Source organism: Mustela putorius, unplaced genomic scaffold, assembly GCF_011764305.1.
Source record: "Mustela putorius furo isolate JIRA1106 unplaced genomic scaffold, ASM1176430v1.1 tig00000145_pilon_pilon_pilon, whole genome shotgun sequence".
Taxonomy (NCBI): domain Eukaryota; kingdom Metazoa; phylum Chordata; class Mammalia; order Carnivora; family Mustelidae; genus Mustela; species Mustela putorius.
The window spans coordinates 46,652,222-46,667,119 of NW_025421294.1; the positions used below are offsets into that span (position 1 = coordinate 46,652,222).

The 14,898-nt window shown below is 36.2% G+C and overlaps 1 protein-coding gene across 2 annotated transcripts in view; it reads right to left on the minus strand.

Annotated features, from left to right (window-relative positions):
* Positions 1 to 14,898, minus strand: part of GABRG2 (gamma-aminobutyric acid type A receptor subunit gamma2) — a 102,894-nt gene that overhangs the window by 17,310 nt on the left and 70,686 nt on the right. The gene's annotated exons all lie outside the window — the stretch shown is intronic.

A 14,898-nucleotide genomic window follows, 5' to 3' on the forward strand; every position in this document is an offset into this window, starting at 1 on the left:
TCATTAATCATCAGGGAAATGCAAATTAAAACCACAGTAATATATCACCTTATACCTGTCACATTTTCTCTTATCAAAAACACAAAAAATAACAAGTGTTGACAAGAATATGGAAAAAAGATAATCACCCACATGCTCTGTTGCTGAGAAAGTAAATTGGCATAACCACTATGGGAAACACTATAGAGATTCCTCAAAAAAATTATTAGTAGAAATACCATACAATCCAGCAATTCTACTTGTAGATGTTTACCTGAAGAAAACAAAAAGATCAGTTTGAAGAGATATACGCATCCCTGTGTTCATTACAGGATTATTTACAATAGCTAAGATATGGAAGCAACCTAGGTGTCCACTCATAGATAAAGATGTAATATACATACAATGAAATATTACTCTGGGGCATCTGGGTGGTTCAGTGGGGTAAAGCCTCTGCCTTCAGCTCAGGTCATGATCCTGGGGTCCTGGGATCAAGCCCCGCAACAGGCTCTCTGCTCATCGGGGAGCCTGCTTCCCACTCTCTCTCTCTCTGCCTGCCTCTCCGTCTACTTGTGATCTCTGTCTGTCAAGTAAATAAACAAAATCTTAAAAAAAATAAATATTACTCTGCTATAAAACAAAGAATGAAATCCTTCCACTTGTGACAGCATGGATGAACACAGAGGGTATAATGCTAAGTAAAACAGAGAAAGACAAATACTGTCTTCAGTTACATGTGCAAACTAAAAAACAAAATGGAAACAGACTCATAGATACAGGAAACAAACTACTGACTACCAGAGGGGGAAAGGGCTGCGGGTAGGTGAAATAGGTAAAGGTGATTAAGAGGTACAAGCTTGTATTTATAAATAAGCCATAGGGATGTAGTCAATAATAATCATAATAATTTTGTATGGTAACAGATGGTAACTAGATATTGTGGGGATCATTTTATAATGTATAAAAATATCAAATTACCTGACATATACCTAAAACCAATAGGTTTATGCTTCAATATGTCAATTATACTTCAATAAAAAACTGCAAAACATTTGAAAATAAGCATATATTCAGTTCTTGTGTTCACACATTTAAATTCAGAGTTCACGCAAGGGATATGTTGAAAGCTATCTTCTATCCCTTTGGGTTAAAAAAAAAAACAAAACCCAAACTAAACTGAATTCTGATCCTTTTATAAGTAATGTGACTCTCAGACAGGAGGAAACATTTGGAGTATATTGATAATATCTTCTTCTTTCAAATGTTTCTGGAGGGTGCGGACAGTGTTTCTACACTGTGCCTCTCTTACCTGCAATGACCCTTAAGTTCGTAACAATTTCCTCCTGTTCTCAGGACCTTTCTCCATACAAGCCATAGAGGAATATACTGGCACCTAAATAAATGCCTTTTTTACTCCATTTATAACTAAATTCCTATGCTGAGACATTTTTCTAATGTTTTCATTGAATCATACGGTTTTCCTTCATGGCACTTAACTACGATTCTTAATTTCTCATTTGTGTAGTTATTTTCATAAACTCTCTCCCATTAGGATTTATGAGTTCACAAACAGTGCCTATTTCAGCATTCCATTCCACAACCAGTACTTAACATCCCTTTGACTCCCAATAGGTATTCAGTAACATTTGTTAAATAAATGATCAGAAGAAAGAATGTATTTATAAATTTAAACATGGGGGAAAAACACACAAAATCAAGAAGATGTGTTCTAGAACACTGGGTTAAAAAAAGAGTTTATGTAAATAATCCCTGATAGGAGAGTGATAAAGGAATCAAAGAATAACCATATGGCTATGCATGAGAACAATTTAATGTGACAGTAAGTACCCATTATTAAGCAACAACCTCTGAAAATTTAAAGGTGGGAATTGCTTGCTGGGATTAAGTAGATTTTGATTGGTTCTCTGATATTATGATTCTCTGTGTTGATTTAGTTAGACTTAAGCTACTTAAAAGCATGGCAGTTCATAAATTAGTTTGGTCTCTGCTTTTCTTGTTTAGAATAGGCACAGGCTATAATTATAGGATAAAGACATTTAATTTGAGATGATCCCTATTAATGTCTGTCTGTTTCTTTCCTGTTTCTTTGATCAGAATACTACAGACAAATTCAAGGTCTCAAATTCTAGATAGGGAAAAATGAGAGGTTTATTTTTAAATAATAATATTCAGTGCGCTTTTTCTCCCGATTTTCAGAGTCCTTGAGAGTTTTCTGCATATTTTTAACATGTGTGTGAGACTTTACAAATTATAATATTTTCTATCCAAATAACTTTCGTAACTTCATTTTACTTCTTATTGCATAAGTGAACGAGAATCTACACTTTGGCATTAATGATCTGACTCTTTTAAAGGTGGACTTGAATTTTCTCTCAAGTTAACAAGATAATTATCTCAATTCAATACTCAACTTCCCTTCAGGTCAGATTCTAAACTTCCAAAGCCCATTTACCCATCAATTTCTATTTTAAGGCAATAGCTTCCAAGCATCTTTCATCTTTGCCAGCAAATCCAAAGCTTTTCTACCACTAGATTATGAATTCAAACTTGGGAAGGCCATTTAAAAGCAAAGCAGCTTCACTGTGACAGCCTGATGCCTGTCTTATCTCTAAGGCCACATCCCTTTTTGTATTTTTAAAAAACTCTGGGCCAATGAACCTATAAAATCAAATCCCCTGAAAGTACCACATCAGTGATTCCTAAGCCCAAAAGGTTTAAATGCCAACCAAGTCAAAAGTAGTTATTCCAGCCACTTCAAATATATTCCTTCTATAGATTTAGTCTAACATGTGATATTTAAAGTCATAGCACTTAATAAATTAGTTGGGTCCTTTTCTGTGTTTAATTTAGAATGTCATAGTCACAGGCTATGATTGAAAAGAGAAGACATATAATTTGAATAACACCCACTAATGTCCATTTTTCTTTATCTTTTTTAAGCTTCTCATGTATGGTTTTAAGAAGAAACAAACTGCCAATATTAATGACCAATGAATTCCAACTTTTTTTTAACTGTGGTGTGAAACTATTTCCTAAAAATTTCCAATGGTAGAAAAGTCTTCTACCCTGTGAACACTTCACATAATGACAAGAAGAATTTTCTGGTTACCTAGAATGAGAACTATTATATACAGAGACTAGGGCTGAATGGATGTATGCTTATATTATCCCTTATCATCAATACCTGTCAGGTTGGTGGGGGAAAAAAAGAAAAAAAAACATTTCACTTTGTTCCTCACTCATGATTCTCATTATACTTAACTATAAACTAGAGTACATATTATTCTACTAGGTTGACTTGAAGTCAAAATATTGTTTATGCTCTCCCATGCTCATATAGTGTTAGTGTTGTGCCCTTCTTTCCATTTGTCTAGTCTCTTTGTTTAAGTCAACAAATATTCTGAATCACTGCTCTGCATATAGCCCTCTAGTTTAGGGAGTATGGGGATTAAGACCTATGGAATCTCACAACTGATTCTAGATTAAATAGATTAAGAGGGAAGAAGATAATTTTCTGACTACAATTCAGACAGAGACATGTGTTGAGACAATTCATTAGATCTAACTCTGTCAACACATTCTAGAAATACTTGAATCTGTGGTATACTTCTATGAGGTTGCTTTGCACCACAGGAAAGTAGAAGAGTTGATTGGCTACATCTTCATTTGGGGAAACATAAAAAGCATAAAGGAAAATTATTTACACATTTAGCATGTAAAACTTAGAACTCCTTGGTATAGCATGCAACTCTTGATCTTGGGGTTATGAATTCAAGCCCCATATTGGGAAGAGTTTACTAAATAAATAAATAAATAAACATACAGCTTTTTAAAATGTTAAAAGAAAGAGACTGCTTTAGATAATTTTAAAAGGAAAATACAAATATCTCAAAATATATAAAAAACACTATAAATAATAAGTACAGACAAGATGTGAACGAAGAGCTCTTGGTAGGGACATACACTGACTTTTTGAAAGATAATCTGGAAATCTCTCCTTTTTTTTAAAGATTTTATTCATTTGAGGGCAAGGACGTGCACAGGGGGAGCAGGAGAAGGAGAGTGGGGAGCAGGCTCACCACTGAGTAGGGAGCCCAACACGGGACTTGATCCCAGGGTCCTGGGATCATGACCTGAGCTGAAGGCAGACACTTAACCAATGGAGCCCCCCAGCTGCCCTTGGAAATATCTTTTTAAAGATATATTTAACTTCAAGATATTGGAATAAACACTGCCCCCAAAATGCTTTGTAAATACTACCTTTTAATTGGCACCACACTTTTCTCCAAATTTGCTGTGTTCCCAAAAGAATGATCTAGTCCTTGGGCAGAATCACAGCTCCTGAGTTTATGGAGTCTAGAGAATTATGGGTAAGTAATGACTTTCAAGTCTAATCAGTTGCTAACTTCTATACATGCCACTCCCAGGTGTTTCTGCACCCGTCGCCTGCCCCCATTCCCAACAGTGTCTGAGGCTCCTATTAACTTTTCTAGAATTACATTCAACATTGTTCCAGCAACTAGGTCCTGGGACGGCAGAAGGGAAAACAGCCAAACTCTAATTCTTGCCATCAAGGTGTCCTCAGACTAAGAAAAACACAAGGCTATTGAATCACTACTCAATGGCACAAGGGCTCTAACAAAAAATATAGATGCTAATTTATCTTATATACCATAATTAAATGAAGTTTCTGACAAGCACGTTTCTGAAAATTCTGCTTAAATAATTCCAATCTTTGCAAATCTAAAAGAGATCGATGTTCCTCTTCACAGAAAGTCCAAGCCCCTTAGTCTGGCATGGGAGGTGGTCTATAATCTGAATTTAACCTAGACCTTTCTCATTATTCCCTTCATTTAGACAAAGTAAAGTAAATATTTTCACCTCACACTTGTATGGTTTTTCTGTCTTTATTCTTCCTGACCCCCTCTCTCTCCCAGATTCCTAGCTCATCTCCTTTTCCTCATTCCAACTTCCAGATGTCCCCAGCATCACCACACTATCACACATACATACTCTGTACTATTACTAGATTTGCGCTAAGATGGTAGTTACCTTAAGTAAAATACAAAATTAAATAAAATTTAAAATTCTATCCCTCCAGTTCATCAAGGGCACTTCAAGTGCTCAGTATCTACATATGGCTAGTGAGTACTATATCAGAAAAGTTACTTCACCATAGAAAGCTCAGTTGGACAGTGTTAGTTTAGACCAATCTTCCTGAAATGCACTTTTGCTCGTGCCATTCCCTTCAAATTTCTCAGTATAAAATCCATACTGCTTACCATGTTTTTTCTGATCCATTTTACCTTGCTCCATCCCCGCTCTATCTCACACTGTTTACGATCTCCCCGCCTTTAATGCCCTTCCAACCTGATTTACTCTCTATTCTCCTAAGGGGTACTGCTCATTCTTTTGTCTTCATTTGCCATGTTATCTCTAATTTCAGGAATATCCTCTGTTCCTATGTTCGTGTCACACACTTATACACTCCTCCAAACCCTTCAATAAGTGTCCATTATATAGGGATACACTAAAACCCTTTAACTTTTCCTTTAAGACTTTGTATAGTCTCCTAATTACATCTCTAGCCTCATCTTAAATAGTATTTCCTCACATTCCAACTGGTATTCTTCTGGTTCTTTAAAAGTCTCTGCTGCTTCTTGCATTAGGATCGTTTCACATGCTGATTCCCTTGGCTGAAAATCTAATACCCCCATCTTTACTTTTAACTCCATTCTTTTTTCAGATGTCAATTTATTCCATCATCAAAGAAGTCCTTGAGTAGATCTAATTTCTTCAGTAAAACCTCATAGTATGGTATGACAATTAGAGAGCCGATCACAGTTTAAAAGAATAAGACTGGTGGGAATATGAGATTACAATCTACAATTAGTTCATGAGTTCCATGAGAGAAGTAGCTATACTTGGTTAGCTAATTTACCTCAGCATCTAGGACAGTGCCTGGTATGCAGGAGGAGTCCAGCAATTATTTGTTAAATGAATAAATTTTTTAGCTTAGAAAGCAATGAAGAAAACCCTGGGAGAACCCTATACTAAAAACATTTAAGACCAAGGCAGAGACGAACATGAGCTTATGAAATATTAAAACTTTGCTTTAGAAATTATTGCTTCTGGAAATATTTTTATTGGATACCTTGCTGAACTTAATCCCCAGAGATGTGAATATAAGGTCACAGTGAGCTGTTAGCAATCTTAACTGCTTGCCAAGAAAAAAAAGGGGGAGGGGAGGGAAATCAGCTGTATCAGAGTGATCACATTATGCTTATTAAAGAATCGATTGGTAATTTGAGTTTCTCAGCCAGATCCAATTAATGAGAGGATAGAACAACAGGGCTTGGCTGCTGAAAGAGATCAATCAGTCTTTCATCTTATGTCTAATGGGTAGGTGTGATTTTGTTTCAAAACCACCATTTTTATTTCATCTGTTATTTCTTTAAGCTCATAGGCTGAAAAAAATAGCAACTGGAAAAATTACAATGGAAAGTTAAAAGTATAATTTATAATTTTTTCTAGGCCAAATCTATCTTTTAAAGATTTCCTCTGACTTCTCCACTGAGCAAAGAGAGCACAGAATTGAGGTGAAGACCAGGAGCTGCAGTTAGTTAGGTTTCCTAGAAGTAAAGGTGGAGTTAAGAATTCCTGCAAGGGTGAGTGAGTTATTAGGGTTTAACTGTTAGAAGAAAGGAAGCAAGAACCAGCAGTGGAAAAAAAAGCTAAGCAAAAGTAGGGGAACTTCTAGGAGGTTCTGGAACAAATCGTACCACAGAGTAAGTGCCACCTTGAGGCAAGAGCAGCAGTCAGTTGCACTCTGTAGGCTGTGGTGGAGTGATCTTAATCTCTTAGTTGAGATGGTTCTATTTTGGTCAAAGGCAATTCTGTAGAGAAGGGGACAGTGGTGGGCTATCAGCAGCCACTTCTTATAGCACCTGGAGGATGGGTACTCCAGCTCAGAGAAGATGGGAAGGTGGGGTCATCAAAAATGTCCACTACAGGAATGCCTGGGTAGTTAAGCATCTGCCTTCTGTTCTGGTCATGATCCAGGGTCTTGGGATGGGGTCCCCCAGGCTCCTTAATTTACAGGGAGCCTACTTCCCTCTCTGACTGCTCTGCCAGTCACTCCCCTTGCTTGTGTGTGCTCGCTCTGACAAATAAATAAATAAAATCTTAAAAGAAAAATGTCCACTATAAGGACTGTGATGTCAGACTGGCTAGGTTCAAAAGTCTTATTTCTATCACTAATTGGTTATGTGATTTGGGGAAAGTGTTTAATTCTCTGAGTCTCAACTTCCTTATCTGTAAATAGGAATAATAAAAAACCCCACCTCACAGGGTTATTGTGAAACTAAACTAACAAGAATTAATATATGTGAAGTGTGTAGTATAATTCCTGGCCCATAATAAAAGGCCCATTAATGTCATATATTATTAAAAAGTAGCATAATCTTTGTAATATTATTAACACCATTCTGGCATATATAAACATGGAAGAAATAGTACTCCACATCCAAAGGAGAATCCATTAGAAGGGTCCTAAAATTTATCCATACCAACCAATTTTATCCTCTTAAAGACCATCAAAGATGATTGGTATTTTATCGAAGGACACAGAGCTATCTAGTGGCAGACCCATGACTCTTGCCTCCCAAAGCAGTACTCCTTTTGTAGTAAATAGCCTGTTCATTTTAAGCCAGTGGTTAGGATCATGGAAATAAAGGTGGGCGCGAAGTGGGCGTAAGGAAAGCAGAAAGATGAGCAATTACTGAATATAGTTAGCATAGAAAGCTGGTTTGGATAACTGGGGGCCCCAACCATAAAGAGAAAAATTCTTTTCATTTGCTCTTGAACCTTATGTGATAAGCATATTACTTTTAGGAAGATGGAAACTCAACTCTACTAAAGTTGTCCTCCTGGAGAATAGCTTTAGATAGAAGGAAGCTTAGTATTTGTAAAGCTTCCAGAGATTAGTGGTTTTCTCTAGGTTTACACAGTGAACCTAAATGTTTGCTAATATTTTGATTTTCTGCATTTCTATACTAGAAAATTCTCTTTACTAGATTTACTAGTGTAAATCACTTCTCTTTTTCCCTTGCTTTAGAAACAAGTTTCATAGATTATTGTGACCTTTTGTAATACAATTCATTATTTTGGGTCCATTACCAAATTCCAACAGTGTCCAAATAAATTCACCTTGAGATTTATATAAGCAAAACAACTCTGTCTCAGAAATCTAAAGCTGAAGATACGAATGAATGCATTTGCCACTTTGATCCATCTAAAAGAAATGCAATTTCTCAGCATAATTAAATCTAACTCCTAACAAACATCTGACTCGATACCAAACATGTTTTCTATCAGTGCAGAATAGGTTGTAGTAGCAGAAAGTACACAGATTGCAGTTCCAGAATTCAAGTACTAGTAATGACACAAACAAGGTCCAGCAAGTAGGGTAAGTTGTTTAAGTTCTTCCAGGGAAATAGGGATAAACACACCTATTACTAAGGTTGCTGTGAAAACCACATTTGCTATTGGTAGAAAAAGTGTTTTTAATTTTTTAGAGAGAATGTATACATGTAATATATTATTACAAAATAGCAGGGTTCTTTGTAATTTTATTAACCCTATTCTGGCCCATATAAGCATAGAAGAAATAGTGCTCCATATCCAAAAGAGAATTGGATAGAAAGGTCCTAGAATTTATCCCTATCAACCAATTTTATCCTCTTAAAGACCCATCAAAGAAGATTGGTATTGGTATTCTACAGTGTTGGTAAGTAAGCTTCCTCTCCAGTGAAATGTTTTTATCCTTTGTTAAAAGGCTACCTGCAACTATCAGGAACAATAGTCAAACATTCATGAACATCATAAACTTACATGAACATCAGTATATCCATGAACATCATTAATACCATCATTTTAGCATAGTTCACAGATGTGGGTCACAAAAATCATCTCTTCTGTTCAACATGACCCTGAAGCATGGGCTGTTACATATTAACATGGCTTGGTAGTCAAGGTGACAAAATATCCTTTTATGTATGGTTACTCCTCGTGTAGAGTATTACTACAACACCACCAGATCTTCCAATTTATCTCTTTCAGAAGTCCCATTTCAGGGTAAATTTTAAAATGTGAATTCATATTCCACTCTTTGCTCTCTTGGCTCTAAGTTGCTGAAGTATTTTCAACAGCTCAGGAGAGGGAGACCAATAAGAAGCACATACCATAGTATAGTTAAATCTGTCACCTTTGATAAGAAAACTAAACTGGCTTAATAGAGGTATGGCTGTGTATTTGAGAAATCCCAAGAAAAATAGTAGTTTTTTACTTCCAATCAACCATAGGTAAGTGCTAGATAAGGGAGTATTTATTTATTTACTTATTTTTGCTCTTTGTAATTACAGATTATAACTGATTTGTCACAGTTATAATCTGTGACATACTGACATACACATGATGAGATTGCCCTTCCCAGAGGAAAAGAATAGAAATCCTATTTGAGACTTGTAGAAAGAAACAAGACTTCCCAGCATGAAAAGGCATGTCCATAGTTGTGTCCACGAAAAATGGAGTCTTTGGCCATGGGCAGCCATGGTTCCCTCTATTTTTCCTCACCTATTATACAGGAATTTCCACCCTTTTATAAAGTACCTGAAAAAAGAGATTGCACTCTGACTTTCTCCCACTTCATTCTGTTATCTGATAGGCAAAATTGAGATGCTTGCCCACTTATGTGTTTACTTACTGGATAGATCTAATAATTTCTTACATCTGTTCTCCACTTGGTAACATCTCCCACATCAAGCCATGGGCTGATTTTTAGAGGTCAATCTAGAAGTTTGTCTCATCCAGTCCCTACTTTAGGTACTTGATTGTTGCCAGCCTGCTATTTCAAGCAACTAGATGGTCTTGTACACCAACTTCTCCTCTGAGTTGGGTAATAGCAAAAATTAAATTTTGATGAGAAATAGTACCAATCTTCCAAATCACTGCTACCAGCAATAAAGATGGTATTATTTGAATTCTAGCTGTTAGATTTATGAAATGTATCTTACAGAGGGTTTCAAAATCAGGATGCAAAGAGAAAAATGTTATTAGTGATTTTAATTCAAACCCAGTAAACTTTCCTAGAGAAATAACCATGTCAGTAGAAACACTGTAATTTCTTATTTTATTCATTTGACAGGCCAGGCATAATTTTGTGTTTGAAGCCAGACCTGATTAATCTAACCCAGGCACTGACATTTTCTTAAAGAAAAGACTCTACAGAAGTTGAGAAACTCATGTTATCAGAATACCAAGGTTTCTAAAACAGCTTTGAAAGCAGCTGGAAAAAGAACATCCAAATTCAGGCAACTGCAGGCAATGGTTGGAAAAGGTCAAATCACAAAATGTTCTCCACGATGTCAAATCACTCCTGGGGATACTCTGCAAAATTATAAACTTAAAATCTTGACCTCACTTGCTCTTTGCTCCATGCCCAACTACTCCATTTTAAAGCTTTCTTCCCCTGCTGGAATTCTCTCACCCAGGAAGTTTTGCACTTTGTGATATTCAAGATAATTTTTAATGTGTCTGTTAAAAATTGTTACTAATATTTTTTTAAGATTTTTTATTTATTTGAGAGAGAGACAGTGAGAGAGAGCATGAGCAAGGAGAAGGTCAGAGAGAGAAGCAGACTCCCCATGGAGCTGGGAGCCCGATGCGGGACTCGATCCCAGTCCCGGGATCATGACCTGACCTGAAGGCAGTCGTCCAACCAACAGAGCCACCCAGGCATCCCTGTTATTAATATATTTTTTTAAACTCTGAAAATTATATCAAACTACATAGAGTTGGTTCTAAAAAGCTCAACTTCTCTGAAAAAGGAAGCTATATCTTTTGGTAGGGAAAGCACTGGACTCAAAGTCAGCAGACCTGTGCTCTAATTCCTGCCTGTTTAGATCTTGTGTAATCTTGGGTAAATCCTACTTCTTTTCTGGTTCTTTTTGTCTTTTTTATAAAATAAAACTACTTCACTTAGATAGTGGATTTTGTGGGAACCCTACATAAAATGTTAAATATGACTTTAATATTAAATTTATTATTAGTGATATTATTTAAATCTGCATATTTTAAACATATCCAAATTTTGCCAACAGCTCTAAAATTTATGAAAAATGAAGAAAGGAGATATATGACAAAAAAGGGGGATTTCTTAGTTTGATATTAATTTGCTCTATGATCTTAAGCAGCTTGCTTAACTTGTCTAATCTCAGTTTTAGCACATAGAAAAATAGGGTTAATAGTCATCCCTCCTTACTAGAATTCTGGCGAAGTGGAAGGATTCCTGTTGAGTGTTTAGAACAGGGACTGAAACATAGTAGATGCTTAATAAATGTCACTAAAAATTATTACCATTGTTTTTTTCCTTTTCCTAATGTTTCCACATAACTCAGAGGCTCTTGTGACCTTGAGAATCTACTTTATATCACAGCTTGTTCATTTTGATTTGTATCTACAATAAACATCCATTTTTCTCCACCTGTCAGGAAGTCAGAGCTTAGTACCATTCTTTTCTCCTTTGGTTTTAAGACTAAGAATTCTACAGCTGTACACCTGACAGAACCTCTTTTATTATACTGGAATGGCCTTGCAGTCAGACAAGAAAGCACAACAATCTATCCTTTGCCTTCCCCTGACAAGACTCCATTACAGACATAAAAACATGAGAAGACCACAGCATCAGGGGGATGTAAGAATGCCCCCTCCCAGGTGACTGGGTGGTTCAGTTGGTTGGGCGACTGCCTTCGGTTCAGGTCATGATCCTAGAGTCCTGGGATCGAGTCCCCCATTGGGCTCCCTGCTTCCTTCTCTCTCTGACCTTCTCCCTTCTCATGTTCTCTCTCACTGTCTCTCTCAAATAAATAAATAAAATCTTAAAAAACAAACAAACAACAAAACATGTTAAGAATGCCCCCTCCTGGGGGTCAGCAGGCCTTATACTCAATATGTGATACTGCCCACTCAAGAATACCTCAGGACTTGTGAGGTGACATGTGTCCTGCCTCTACTCAACTATTAGACACAAGCACCACTTTTTACCCATCAAAAAGCCCTTGCTGTGACTTGAGTAGTAAAGAAAAATAATATAAAGATTTGAGAAAAGCATGCAACCACATCCATTTGCTCATTATGTTCAGGATTCACACCTCAAGGCTTTTCGATTTCTGTATCAGAGAATGAGTTCTAGCATCAATCTGTCTGCCACATGGAGTCTTGTGTCTCTTTCATGTTATAAAGGACAGTCTAGATCGGAGGCTGACGCTCAGCATTCTCTGCCCACAGGGAAGATAAGGACTTGTGCTTTTGAGCTAAACAGACTTCTTGGAATAAGTTTTCTGGGAGAAGAATCATATGAACCAAGGTATGTAGTTATTGGCCTCATATCTGGCTCTGCTATTGCATGATTGATATAGGAGATTATTAAAGGCCGCCCAAATCCTTTTCTTTCTTTCTTTCTTTCTTTTTTTTTTTTTTTTTTTGAATTGGCACTTGCTTTATTTTCACAGATGGTATTCCATGTCTAATCAGCATCAAGAACAATGGCTTAATGCTCTGCTCACCAAAACTGAAAGTGTCTTTGGCCTCATTATATAGGGAATTTTCAGTACTTTCACTGCTGAATTTGGATTTGATCCTAGGGTGTCATAGCTGAAAGAGAATTCAGAGATCAGGCCAGTTTCTTCATTTTCCTGATGAGAGAGTAAAGCTCTGAGGAATACTGGAGCTTGCCAAAGGTCACACCACAGAACCTTCACCAGAAGCTAGGTCTCTCAATTTACCCCTGAGAGCTTTTTTGTTTTCATTAATACTGTCATTTGAATAACTAAACTGTGAGTTATAAAATTGAAGTATGATTTTATGCATTAAAGATTTAATTAGATGTTCTGTCTCCTTTCCCCTGCTTGAGTTCCTAAATAAACTTGAGTTAACCAATTCTTTCTGCAGAATAACTGCGTTTAGATTAGCAAATAAGAAGGGAAAAATTACACTAACTGTAGAGAGCTGTTATTTGCTAAGCATTATTGTTCTCTCAGCATTGAGGCAACAGCCTCTTCGCAGCTGATCACAAGAGATCTCTCAAGGAGAATTTGATGTTAACATCATTAAAATTAAAGCCACTTGGAATCTGGTATTTAAATAATGGCAAGTTGAAGTGCCTTGCTTCCCCTCTCCAGCCTTCTTGGCCGGGAAGAAAAAAAAAAAAAAATCCTCACTTTTTTTTTCCCCAAGCCATTTCTTTTATTTCTTTTCTTTCTTTTTTTTTTTTTTAAATTTTTTATTTTTTATAAACATTTATTTTTATCCCCAGGGGTACAGGTCTGTGAATTACCAGGTTTACACACTTCACAGCACTCACCAAAGCACATACCCTCCCCAATGTCCAGAATCCCACTCCCTTCTCCCAAACCCCCTCCCCCCAGCAACTCTCAGTTTGTTTTGTGAGATTAAGAGTCACTTATGGTTTGTCTCCCTCCCAATCCCATCTTGTTTCATTGATTCTTCTCCTACCCACTTAAGCCCCCATGTTGAATCACCACTTCTAAAAGACATGCACTTTGCAGAAGTTGTTAACATGAATCTATAGCCCCTGTGGCCCAATCAGTTCTTTGATAACATATTGGATTTGGTGGCATGAAAGAGTAGTTGGAAAAATGTATATATAAAAACCAGGAAAAACCTGGTTTTCAAGGTTATAAATTTTCAATGATATTAAAGAACTGAAAATAGCTGCTTTAAGCTAAATATTTAGTATATCTATTCTTCACAATGCTAGGGAAGAAACTCCATCATGTTTTAAAACTTGTGTCTTTGGTGAACCATGTGCAATCTACCCCGATGTCAAATTCACCAACCCTACACATAGCTCATCTTTTTTTTTTTTTTTTTAAGTTAAAGGATTTTACTTTTATTGATAATTAAGGGTATACTAATATGTATATCTCAAATAAACTTAATTATTTAAGATACACTCCTATTGTAGTCATACAGTTAATAGGGAACAGGAACTAGCCTGCTGGACTAACACATCTGTATTATACATCAACATCAATGGCAATTATTTCCCCAATTCTTCTTAAGAGAAAAATGCCAGACAAGTTAGAAGCAAAAAAATAAAAAATTTTAAAAAATTAAAAAATAAAATTTTAAATGCCACACAAGTTAGACGTATTTTGATTTTTCGTTTGTTTGTTTGTTTGTTTGTTTTTTGTTTTTTTAAAACCCTGTATGTATAAGATAAGTTTAGGCCCTCAAAAACCAGATAAAAATTGGCAAAATAATACAAATGAGAAAAACTGGTTAAACTTCTCAAACATACTAAATTATATCAAATACATCATACCAAGGCATTTTAACAAAATAAAGCATTAAACTGTACTTGGTAGACATATACATTTATTTCTATAGCTACTTCATTACAGATTGATCGACTTTAATCTACTTGAATAAAGAATGATCTGAAAGCTATCCTGACTGAATGTAAGGTGAGGAAAGCAAATATCCGCAGCCATTTCTTTTTTCATGAACATGGATTCTACCACTTAATGAAGCCAAAAAGTTTTAGTGGGTATGTTTTACTTCTAGTATAGATTCTCCTCATGTAAGATCATAAAAATGCAATACAATGCAATGAGCCCATTTAGGAATTATGTGAGGCAGCCCCTGTTAACACAGATAGCTCCAATGAGGGGACGAGAAAAGCTAAATTTGGTGTCACTTGGGCTCATTATGGGAGTAGAATAATCAAGCACAAGGAAGTAGAGCAGACTGAAAATAGGAAGCATCATGCCCTAGCAGTCACTCAATCAAGGTTGATTTGATTGTTTTGAAGATCAA